General features: G+C 42.4%; 1 protein-coding gene and 1 long non-coding RNA gene across 2 annotated transcripts in view; one reads left to right on the top strand and one right to left on the bottom strand.

Moving 5' to 3' along the window:
• Positions 1-12954, bottom strand: part of LOC126391574 (uncharacterized) — an 86519-nt gene that overhangs the window by 44982 nt on the left and 28583 nt on the right. The window lies entirely within an intron of this gene.
• lrrc4cb (leucine rich repeat containing 4C, genome duplicate b) overlaps positions 10735-12954 on the top strand; it is a 62249-nt gene continuing 60029 nt past the window's right edge. Inside the window, exon 1 of the mRNA XM_050046298.1 lies at positions 10735-11094. The gene's annotated coding sequence lies outside the window, so the exon portion shown is untranslated. The remainder of the gene's footprint in view (positions 11095-12954) is intronic.

The raw sequence follows: 12954 nt of genomic DNA, 5'->3' as shown, positions 1-12954 counted from the left end.
TTGGGGTGAACTGTCCCTTTAAGAGTACTGCAGTGGTATACTAGACACAGCTATGCACTTGTAGATGGCACTCTAACAGCCTGATTTTGATACTAATGAAACACAAAAATATTATTAAAAGACTTTTTTGCTACAAATATTTTACTCGGCTCCACATTAAAACAGAAAATGGTCTTGTTCCCCCCCAGGAGCATCTTAAACTGGCACCTCTGTTCACTTCAGAGTGGAAACATTCACAGCCTTCACAGCCATTTCACCAGCTGAGTTAGTTTTTCTTTAATCCACAAAGGGGCTTTAGTGTAATATGCATACACAGAAATGCCACTTCAGTTATCTGGAACTGCTGTAATGAGAGGAAACACGGTCCATTAAGGTTCATCCTCCTACGCTGCTTACTGTGATCACTGAATACTAACAAAATAAAATGAAATAAAGAATAAAAAATACAAAATAAAATGCCCCGGGGTCTCTCTGGGGGGGGGGTGTCTTTTCAGCCACATGCACTAACAAATTAAAAGTGGTAGGTATACAGCAGGTTATGCTTTGTTTTTTCCCCTCTCTCTCCTGTAGTCATAGCCCTGATATACACACAGACATGTGATGTGAATAAATGAGTCGAGAAACATGCAAATGCTTCTATTCAGGAAACAAGAGAACACAGAATGTTCTGATAATTGTGGAAATTATGTAAATTATATGCTATGGACTTCACAGTCACACCTATGGGAAATTTGGTAGTGTAGTGTTAAGCTAAGCACACTGTAGAGTTTCATTAATCATGTATGTTGTGTTAACTCACAATACACATTTTATATATCTCCCTAACAAACAGCGAGCGAGTGAACTCTGGTGGATGGAGCATGAAAAATTTTCCAGACCACAAGTGACAACAACATTCAGGAAACCTATCAAGCCCTTATCGAGCCTATGAACCACTTGCTGTTGTACCTGTTGGAGGTGCACAAAGCTTTGCAGAATTAGTGCCAGGACAAGCAGTTATTCATGCTAAGCGTTGCATAGCCTGTTCGCTGATGCATGGACATCTTCATCAGGAACAACTGAAATAATCTGATGTTCAATTGAGCGGCCATGACTCACTGAATGTGAGCACAGGAAGTCGGTTGGTCTATGGACAGTTCCAATAAAATGTATTCAAAAAGATGACCGCTGGCTTGGCAATGTTGACAAATAGAAAGACAGGCGTTTTGTGCAAGTCGACAATGAGAAAGTAAGAGGGAAAAACTAAAGTCGCTGGACGATGCAGATAATATGGTGACTGTTTTCAGGTAGCTGTTTTCTCAGTTCATGATGTCATTAAGAAATGGCAGTGCAGCTCAAGTTGAGGTCTGGACGATTAAGAAAACCATCCAAGAGAGCTGCTCTGGGATCGTCAAAAAGGCAAATCAAATCCCCCGTTTGACTGCAAAAGACCTGCAGGAAGATTTATCAAACTCTGGAGCAGTGGTGCACTGTTTTACTGTGCAGTGACACCTGTGAAGATATGACTTTAATGGAGGAGTCATCAGAAGAACTGAGGAACTGATGACTGGACTGATAAAGTTAAAATAGAACTTTTTGGATGCAATGAGCAGAGGTTTGTTTGGAGAACAAAGGGTGCAGATTTTAATGATAAGAACACCTGTCCAGCTGTTTAACACAGAGGGGGACTGATCAGTCTCTGGGCTTGTGTTGCAGCCAGTGTGGGGAACATTTCGCAGGTAGAAGGAAGAATGGATTCAATTTAATTCCAGCTAATTCTGGAAGCAAACACCACAGCATGTTATAAGCTAAAGAAGAAGAGAGGATGGCTTCTACAAGAGGACACTGATCCTAAACACACCTCAAAATCCACCATGGAGTAACTCAAGAGGCGCAAGCTGAAGGTTTTGCCATGGCCCTCACTGTACCCCGAATCAAACATCATTGAAAATCTGTGGATAGACCTCAAACAGCAGTGCATGAAGACGGCCCAATAATCTCTCAGAGCTAGAAGCCTTTTGCAAGAAGAATGGGTGAAAATCCTCCAAACAAGACCTGAAAGACCCTTAGCCGGTTACAAAAAGTCTTTGGAAGCTGTGATACTTGCCAAAGGGGACACTACTATGTACTGACCATGCAGGATGCCCAAACTTTTGCTTCAGGCCCTTTTCCCTTGTTGTTATTTTGAAACTGTAAAAGACTGAGATTAAAAAGTAGTCTGGCGTAAAATATTAAAGACATGTGTCCTCTTTACCTCTTTGCCATTTGGAAATCAGTTCATCTTCTACTTACTTAACTACTCACAGTACATGAGATTTTGAGTAGTAACTAGTAGCTACAGGCAAGTGCGAACAAAAGAAGAGCCAGAAAATATTCAGAGAATTATCTCAAGTTCAAGTCAGTTTTATACAATATGTGTAGTAGGGGGTTGCTGCTCTGTCTCTCTTTGAGCTAAGGCGTCACTGGCCTGAAAAACATTGAATACCCCTGCAGTAAAGTGATGGAAATTTTCTGAATTTACCAGACTGTTGTAGCTGCTCTATTATTTGCCTCTACCCACTTAGTCGTTACGCCAACATTAACGACAGGTATTTATCAAAAGTCTCATTGTCTAAATTTGTTATGAAAGCTCCGATAGTCAATCCTACAATACTGCTGCAATATCGATATTGAGGTATCATGATATTTGATTTTCTCCATATTGCCCAGCCCTGTTCTGCAAGTTCAGTTTTATATAAGAAAGTACAGTTTTAGCTGCAAGTACAATATAACTCCATTATTATTACAACAAGCTCCCTACAGTTTAAAGATCTTTTGACACCAGTAATAGTCCAATAATATAAAATAATCTTACAGTCAGATGGGCCATGCTGCTGCATAATGAGTACTTTTCCTTTTGATAGTACATTTTGATGTTGTTTTCCTAGACTTAGACTTTTACCACTGTGCTATTAACTGTTTTTACATTGGTGTATGGCAACTTTACTAAAGTAAAAGAATATTTCTTCCATCACTGCCATCTGAACTACAGCAACCCTCTGCAGTGTGAGTTCATCTCATGAATTTTTGCATTCGATTCGAAGATTTTTTTTTTAGCAACTATGACTAAAATCTTACTAAACAAAAGTTTTGCTACGTCTGAGCAATTTATTTAAGGCGGATGATGTCCAATCCATGCTGCGCAAGGAGGATCTTAATCTCTAATAAACTCCAAAGTTCATGGTCATGTCACAAAATCTCATTAGACTGTGGTGACCAGGCCGAGCCCCCAAAGAAAGGATCGGAACCTGTTTCTACCTCACTGTGCACCTCTGAGAGGAGTCGGCATTTCCTGTCTGTTAGGATCCAGGTAACATGCTTTACTTGATGCTAATAATGCAGTCCCTCAGCCTGTCTTTAATGGAATTTAGGCCAAACGTGACAGGAATACTTCCCTCTTAAAAGTCATGCAGTCAGTTGCATAGATATAGTCTCCCGTTCATCGACTGCTGTGGCGGGGATGCAAGGAGTCAAGCACACTCAGCCTTTGCTCTCTGCGTGGGCTTCATCTTCTGGATATCTGTCTCTTTGGGGGCGGCCATTTTAATATTCAAACCAAGCAGAGAGAACAAGTGCAGAGGGACAGCGGCCATTTGAATAATTGAAGAGGCTCCATAGTGCTAGAGGATCCTCTCCCTCTCTTTCTCTCTCTCCACCATATTTTCCCTTCCATCTTTTTTTCCAGCCCGGCTTCTTGAAGTTTGTCCCAGAAAGCAGTCTGGGACATGTGCTACAACAGCAGCCGATCCAACAATCCCAATAGGCTGATGGGAGAAGATAGAAAAGAGGGAAGACGGAAAAGAGATGTCTCACAGAGAGAAAGAAATATAGAGGCTAAATCCAGTTTGACAGAAAAATGGCTATGGACCAAAATCAGGGATAAAAAGAATCAACTAAAGCCATCTCTGCCCATAATTTGTTAAACACTTTTACGTAGCTTTTCCCATCTGTGTCCTTCAATTTGTTTGACAGTCTTTGAAGCCGGGATGTCTAAATAAGTCAGCGAGAAGAACCTTCTTCGTCCCCAAAAGAATTTTCAACATTCTTTCTCATTTTTACCACATCTCAAGCAGTTATATGAAAACTATTTGAAGTTCAATGAAGACGACAAAAAGTGATACATTTTGTGCTTTTTGCTAATCGTGTAAGAGCCCCTTGTTAAGAACACTTGCAAGTTAAAATCCATCTGGATGCATTTGCACTCACAAGACCAAAGCAAATTGGTAGACAGAGCTCGGCATATTTTAGAGTATTTCGATCAAGTATTTAAACTGTTTTAGGGCTCCCTGCATCCGTCCGAATAAATCTTTCCATCTATCCATCTATCTGACTTCAAAAACTGAAATTAATCTTGTCAAAAACTGTTATTAATATTCATCAAGATTCAGTTAATCACACAACTTTCAAGGAGGCATATTTAATGGATTCCTTTAGAAAATGCACAGGAATACAAGCCCGGTCTAAACCATTTCCAACTTTGCCTTTTGCACTGAAAATAGAAGTAATAGAAGCTGTCAAGCTGTCAAATATGCTTCAAACTCCACATGTTGATTTACCGCCCAGAAGTCATTGGTGGGCTGGAATTCTTTGGCATTGACACTGAGTATTGCTGTTGTATGGATCCAAATAGAGCTAAATAAGACATACAGTATATTTATGTTGTCCTTGCATGAAAAACATTGTAATGAGGGAGTACACTGTCGGAGCAGCATGTGGTTGACATTGATTTGATTGTGCAGATCTGCTGAGGCTTTCATTTACAGCAGCGCGGGGTGTGCATCCCTCCCCCTTGTTCTGTGCACTTTTATTTTTAATTTTTCTGCTCAGGAGATATCCAGGAATTAAAATTCATATTTCATCAAAGCGTGAATAAAATGCTGATAACAGGAAATATATCAAATGTATCTCTCGTGTTTTGTAGGGGAGACTGTGAAAGTCTCCCACAGTTATGTAAGTGTTACCACATTAATGCAGACACATTAGTGCAGCGTATGAAAAAATGATAGTGAAGTAAAGTCCAATTATGCCTCGCTACAGGTCATGTGAAACCCACCAGGATCCATTTTTGTGCACCTGGATCCGAAAATTCTCTCAGATGAGATTCCCACTGATTTAGCTTCTTACACCAGGATTATATTTAATCTATGTGAAATTGCCTTTTGTTTTAACAAGCTATCCTTTTAGTTATGCATGAGGAGGAAAGTTTTGACTTTCACAGATGTTGAAAAGGCACTAAAATGTTTTAGGGGAGTGTAGGAACTGCTTTCATTTCAAGACACTAAAGTTGGTTAAATGACTAAAAAGGGGACTGAAGAATTCATGAACCAGTGTCAGATTCTGTATTGTCCACCAAATTAAGACTGCTCATTGTACTGTGTCATGGCAAATCAGTTCACAAGTAGTTTGTCTGTTGTGTTTCACGGGACATTTAGTGGCGAGAGTGAGTTTTTAACAATGATAATTAGACACATGGGGACAGAGTTGAGCTTTAGTTCTAAGGTTGAGACTCAGACATTGGTTCAGTCAGAAATTCAATTTTCTATAATCTTATTTCTTATTATGATCCTCCAACGCACACATTTTCATCCCAGCTGTATATAAAACTTAGTTTTTCATTATACACTGAATGAATGCATCAGAGTATAGCTCCCAGCCTTAAGCAAACTGTATTCTAGATGAGTGAGTGGGTATACATTGTAATTCAAAAACTCATGTGTGTGATACAGTGGATGGATTAATAGATGCATAGACAGACAAACAGATGTGGATGATGAATTAAAGAAGTGTCTTAGTAAGGTTTAAGGCCAAAAGATACTGAATTTTACTCAACGCCATTCTTCCAATAGATATTCCCTGTGGCTGAAATAGAAAATTTATTTGCAAGTATTTCAAAAACTGATTGATAATTTATTTTTTAGCTACACTAGCCATGAAGCTGTAGGGATATCAACCTTGGTCTGTTGCTCGGTCAACTACTGAATGGAACAGCAAAAATTTTGCTTCAGACATTTATGTTCCCACCCACTTGTAGTTTCATAGTGCCACTAGTAGGTTGGAGCTGGATAGTGTTGCTGGGGAGAGGGGAATCTGGAATACTTTGCTCAGCCTGCTGCCCCCATGACCCGGCTTTGGACAAGGGGTTGAAAATGGATGGCCTGCTGCCCCCATGACCCGGCTTTGGACAAGGGGTTGAAAATGGATGGCTGGATGGATGGATGGATGGATGGATGGATGGATGGATGGATGGATGGACGGACTAGTAGGTTGGCATGCCTTGTTTTGACGGAAACATCTCAGTGAATGTTGGATAAATTGCCATGCAATTTGGTGCATATCAATAGTCTTTCTGATTTTTGTTTATCCCCTGGCTTCTCATAAAGGTCAAAATTTCAGGTCATCCAATAATTTAGTTTATCTAACCAATCTAACATTTTATCTTCCCAATGACCATTACAGCCTCATAGAGCAATTGATGTCAATCTTTATCATGTCAACGACCCCTAAATTGATACACATTAGGTCATGGACCCCCATTTGATATGATTTTGCTTCAGGGACCTCCATCTGAAAAAGATTTAGGTTGTTAGATACGACTTAGACCAGAATTGTATAGCTGTCAGCTACAGTTGAGGAAATAACAGTGAAGGCAGTGAAACCTATGATCAGAGTAGTCACTCTTATAACTCTTATAACCCTTTTTCCACCCAAATCAGCATGTGTGCGCAGGTTTTTTCAAACAAACCTTGTAAAAATAGGCTACAGACTCCTTTCCCATTGCCAGTAGACCAGAGCCTGCAGACGAGCATGCCTTTCTATTTTCTTTTTTACTGGTGTGTTATGTTTGACTTCATGGACAGGCTGGAACCAGTTAGTGGAGAACATATAGCAGCATGAAGGCCAGTGAAAATGTTACGGTGGTTAGTTCTTTTAATGTCTTACTTATAGTTATATAAGTCTCTCTTTCAGTTTGGAATGATGTTTGAGCGCTGCTTGGGTGGAGATGGACTGTGTTTATGGTGGCGTGTCATTGTATTTTGCTGGTAAAGGGACTAAAAATAGTGCGTTTACTTAGATGTTGCATTTCCATCACTGCCAATCAGAACCAGAGCCAATATATATCCCTGACTACTGCAGAGTCATTTGACCCGGGTGTGATGCCGATTGTAACCTTCCCTATTACATACAAAAGCCAGATGTTTGTGGGTGTCCATATCCCCCAGCATCCACCATGGTAAAGCGATATGTGGCATCGCAGGTAGCCATCAGGACAATGGAGTGTGCGCCCTTCTAGTCACTCCCAGCATGTGGAGGTGCCTTGATCTTCACGTATTTGCCATCTATGCAGCCGATACAATTTGGAAAGTTCCACAGTCACCAAAAATCAGCTGCAATAGCTTCCCATTCGCAACTGAAGGAAGAAACTATGGCTGCAAAAACTTTACAGACCTCTGAAATTATGGAGCACACTGCGCTGATGCCAGTTTGTAGCTAGCTGCTACAACCTGTTAGCTTCCAGCTGAAGCTAAAACTCAAAGGGTGACTGCCGGTCTCTGTCTAATGTCTACTGGCATTTTGTGCATAGACTGATGAGAGATAAATGGTTTCAGACGGTCAAATCTACCTGCCGACATCATTAAGTACTTGAAATGCATTTCCTCGTCCATGTCTCAGTGGCCGGGCAGGCACAGAAAAATTCACTGTACTTCTGCCTCAGTCCGTTCAGCGGTCATACACATCATCTCCTCCAACACCTTCTCTCTTTACTGGACTGCAGTATTTTCAATCAAAGGAACTCCAGGTCAACATTTATCAGCTTCAGCTCCAACAGGATCTGCTCAGTCTCAGTTGCCATATTTTTAATGAAGTTTTTGTCTGAAGACGGACATGGAAATACTTAATACAGTGGCATGTAGACCCTGCTGCCAACTAACAGCCTGGCAGTGTGATCACAGAGCGATGCTGAAACACCAAAGCACAAGTATAATTGCTCACAATGTACCACAGGTAAGGCGTTGATTTGACGCACAGGTATAAATCCCGCCTTAGAGGTTTTTATGTCCTCTGGGAACAGGGCTTTACTCACATCGGGCTCACTCCTGTGGTGAACTAAATATTGAAAAATGTCATGTGATACACCTCCCGGGGCAACCTGGACACATCGTCAGCGATGAACCTGCGGTCAAAGGGTGTTTTGGGTCTTAACATCAGACATCAGGCCCCGACTTGTGTCCAGATAGCTCACTTCACCACTCATCACCCCTCTTGATGAAGCCAATGAGAAGCCTTTCAGCGGCTTCCAAGATGTTCTCGACGGCTCTTCGTCGCTGCTGTCTGCAGATCCCTAACAGTCCCAGGATCTGGTGAAGAGATAGCCCTGCGAAGCCTCTGCAGCCCACTTCGACAGGCTCACAGTGGGCCTTCCACCCTGCCTTCGACACTCTAAACTATATAATTAACAATTTCCAATTTTTTTTGGGACCGGCTGGAACTCCCTCGAGGGCTCCTGGGGGGCCCTGAACCCCTGGTTGAGAACCACTGTCATAGAGCCACTACTGTGGCTTGAGTTGTGCAAAAAGTGCCACAAATTCACCCGTCATGACTTCTCAAATGTGGGTATTTGCTGGTTTTCAAAGTCCAATTGAATATCTCTGGGGTTTGAACTGTTTGCCAGACAAAATGAGCATTTTAACGGATTCAACTTGGACTTTGGAAAACTTTAACAGTTCTCTCCATTTTCTGACATTTTAATGACAAAAAGATTCATTCGGAAAATAATGAGAATAGTTAGATGCCACCCCAGTTTCTTCATTTGGTGTTTGATGATGGTGGTGAGAAGCAGTGTCTAACACATCATTTCAAAATAAGTGACCAACTGGGTTCAGGTAATTGCTGAGGCCACAGCATACAATTAAGATCATTTTCATACTAATCAAACCATTCAGTGACCCCTAATTTCCATTTATTGTTTCTTGTTTCTCTAATAATTTATTCAGGTGACAAATTAACTATAGGCTCTCACTCAGCTCTCATTGGATTTTTTGTGTGCCATCAAAACAACATGTAATACAATCCTGGACTGATTTATATTCATCTTTGTTCTCTCTCTCGTTCTTTCTCAATCTCATAAAGCAGCGTGGCCTCATTGACCAGGAGCCAATCTGTCACGTAGCCGACTTGTGGTCCATTATGTCGTCTAATGAGACACACTGTTCATCTCAGATGAAATGAATGCGCACTCACTTGTCTGTCTGAAGGTCTGCAAGTCACTAAACCTCCTTACCTTTAAGTGCCAACCCGTCTTACACACTAGTCCTTGCAGTGGATGAAGTTTTGTCTGTATATGACCGTGGTCTTTAAAGGAAATCACTAAGAGGGGTTCAGCCATGGAGAGGTTGCCTAGGTTACTTTGCTTCTGACAGCATAGGTAAAAAGTAATGAATCAGTTGCACGTAAACATGCTCATTGAAGATAGCCGGTGGTGAAATAATGTAATGTTCCAGCAAGTCCAAAGCATCTGTCATGTTAGCCTGTACAGGTGATTCTAACATGGTGGACACAGGCACATTCTCTGTTCTATTAATGTGGAGGAGAGCTGAGAGGACCTCTACATGTTGAATGTGAATTTATTTGTGGATGCAGACTGTGGAAATGGTCCGTTTTGGATGACTGGATAGAGACTAACGCCTGTAGGTGGCAACCATACCTCATCAACAATTGAATCACGCGTGCATGCGCACGGGCGCACGCACACACACACGAACGCACACTCAGAGACATCAGATCTGGGCTTTATGCGTTAATGCGATTGATCCCTGATAATTAACGACCACTGGGTGATTTAAATGGGCAGATGGACGCGCAGGCAAAGTGGTCAAAGTTAAAGTGGTCCCTGGGCGATACAGGAACACGCTCACGCCTACACACGCGCGCACCTACCTACACTTAACCACACATACGCACACACTCGCTCGCACACACATACACACACGTGACGCGCGCGCGGCAGCTCTGTGCCTGGAGACCGTGATTTCAACGTGCTCGCTATTCAAGTCATGGACTGCAGCGAGCGGGGGAACCATTAGGAGCCGGTGGCAGAAAAAAACCCCGCTTTATTTGCAACACACGGATGCTGCTGCTGCCACACCACCCGGATCGGACACACTCTCCCTGACAAGCGGAATTATTACTAATAGCTGCGCTTATGTAATCAATACACCGGATTGCTGTGGGGGGGGTAAAATAGCATCCCGCGGATTCTTCCCATTCTACTTGATAGAAAATACTGTATGCCATATGCTCTGCGATTTTTAGAGCAGCCTATGGCAACCTATTTGTCCTGATGCGACGCGTGTGATGGTTGCAGTGGGACGGATATCCTTAATTTTATCCAATAGGCGTTCTCAGGGTTTTTTTTGTAGGACGCTTCTGCACCCCTTTCTGCGCTGACCTTATCAACAATGCTTTAAATAGGTAATTCATTGTCAAGTCCGTCCACTGATCTTATCTATTTGTTTTGGGGATGATCGGCGTGAAAACCAGCCTGACTGCTACATCCAAAAATTATTAGTCCACTTTGGTTGTATTTCTTTCTTTTTTTGTTTTTTTTTTTGTTGGTGGAATTTGATTTAGCGATTTGTCAAAGAGGAAAACCACCGGTGGGAGTCAATTTTTTGGACTGTGACTGGTTTCAGGGGGGACATAAGGGCCTATACAGACTTGATCCCCCATCAAAAACTCTGCAGGATTTCCTCCTCCTCGGTCCAGAGGAATATCTTCAAGTCCAGGGGGGTTGCTGCTACTGGTCCTCAGAGGGGGCTTTTCATCGGCGCTCATTACATCCGAGGGAATGGTGGCCGCACCGCAGATCCACGCAACTCTTTCTGAATGTTTGGCATTTTTCGCAGGCGAGCATCTTGACTTGTGATCGAGAGAGACGCGGACTGCAGCAGCCTCCGATCCCTTTCACATGGAGATTTGTGCCTCGCTCGTGCTGCACATCTTGAAAACGGGGACCGGGGCCCTGCTGGTTTTTCCTCCACTGCTCTCAACCTCGATTTCATTTATTCGAGAAAATGCGTAAGTATTTTTTTTCATATTGAATTCAGTCCATTTGAGCCCATTCAGTGCTGTGCTGCTGTATGCTCCCGTGCAGCCCGATTCATCGCCATTTAAGCCGTGATTTGTGCTTGGCTCACAGACTTCAACGCAAAGAAAGATACTTTTTCTATTTTTTAAAATGTCCCTTTTCCATCTCTATAGGTAGGTTATGATAGCTGTCGCATCCTCTTTCGAGTGTGCGTGTTTCTGAATGTGTGTGTGAGATATATATAGAGAGATATAGATAGAGATAAAGATGGATAGGGACAGAAAGGGGGGTGAGGAGGTGTGGGGGGTGGCTGGTGCAACAAATTGTGTGTTTGAGCGCTTGGTTGAGACTGTATGGGTCCGTGGTAGTCCCTGTTGCCAGCAGGACATTACTGCTAGAAAAAGGCCTACGTCATATGGTAATTCAAATTCAGTTCAGGTATTCTCAGCATACACGTTTGCAGCAAAAAGAGCGCCGGATTGGCCAGGTGGGCAGGCTGGCCCTCAGGAAGGGCGCTTTGAGTGGGAATGTGGCAAAAGCAAAAGCTTCAGGTCAGGCTTTATTTTACACAATCTGCTCACGCACACGCCTCGTACACGTTTCCTCTTTCTCTCCCTCTCTCTCTGTGGTTCTGCCTGTTGACCCAGTATGTCTGCAAAACCCCAGCAAAGCCACCCATGGGTGATACTCAAGAATGAGGTTGTCATTTCTCCCTACCACAGTCTGTGCAGGTTAACCAGAAGTACAGGGCACATTTTAGAATTTAAACTGTCATGTCCTGGAGTTGTTGCTTCGGCAATACAGCCTCTCTCTCTCTCTCTCTCTCTTTTTTTTTTTTTTGTGAAAATGTGAATAGGAGCTGTCCATCAGTGGGAGGTGCTGAAATGCCTTGATGCTGAAAATACTTGTGTGTTGGCTGAAATGGGCAGAGGGAGCTGCATTTGGAGCAGACATCACATCTGAAATTGCTCATGCTGCTGCAGCCAAAAAGCATTCCACTTAAACCTGAACCGGTTTGTCCTCAAGTGTACACTTTCATGTGCACATCTGGCGTTTTTACAACCTGCCTGTAAAATGAAGGACACTGTCGGAGTACTCAAGAATGGGGCTGCCTTTTTTTTAGGGTTGGTTATCACAGTATTTGTATGCATATATAAGCATGGCTATTATATTTCACCTATAGCCTGCCTGATTGGGTTGGGAGTTTGATGATTAAATGGTGAACTGAAGCATCTTAAATGCTGCATAGGCGTTTAAGCTAAGGGTTCTGTTGGGAAGATTAGTGCCTGTTACCCATCAGACCATTTATTCCTTAGCATCACTGAGCTTTTTAAAAGTCTGAAAACTTAGAGAAAAATGGTAATTCAGTGTATAAAAATGTCAAGTTACAAGTGGCGTTCTCACCAACATATGATATAGTCTGTAGTACAATATGTATTGCCTCGTCCATGCAGAAAAAAAAAAAACACTGCTCCCTAACAATGTATCTGCAGCTGTGCTTTTACAGTGATGTTTTAAAGTGGCATTGCATTCAGTTCCAGGTCTGGATTATTTTAGTGCACCGTAATACGCTGGTGCTGTAACTGCCAAAATTAAGGCCACACACTAGTAAGTGTCTCAATAGGGCATTGGGTCAACATGAGTCACCTGAGATGCTTCACTAAGATTTAAGATCTGGACAAAAACCGTGAGCTAAACTGGAGAAATGCAGGAAGAAGCTTCACCATTTTAATCCTAAAGGTGGTCAGAAACAGTGTTTGTAGAAACAGTGGAGTGCTCTGCTCGGTTGAGAAGTGGTGACCATTATCGTTACTGGTGGTAAACACAATTTTCGTGCTTACCAAACAACT

Source organism: Epinephelus moara, chromosome 1 (assembly GCF_006386435.1).
Source record: "Epinephelus moara isolate mb chromosome 1, YSFRI_EMoa_1.0, whole genome shotgun sequence".
Lineage (NCBI taxonomy): Eukaryota > Metazoa > Chordata > Actinopteri > Perciformes > Serranidae > Epinephelus > Epinephelus moara.
This window is presented reverse-complemented; position numbering and strand designations above follow the sequence as displayed.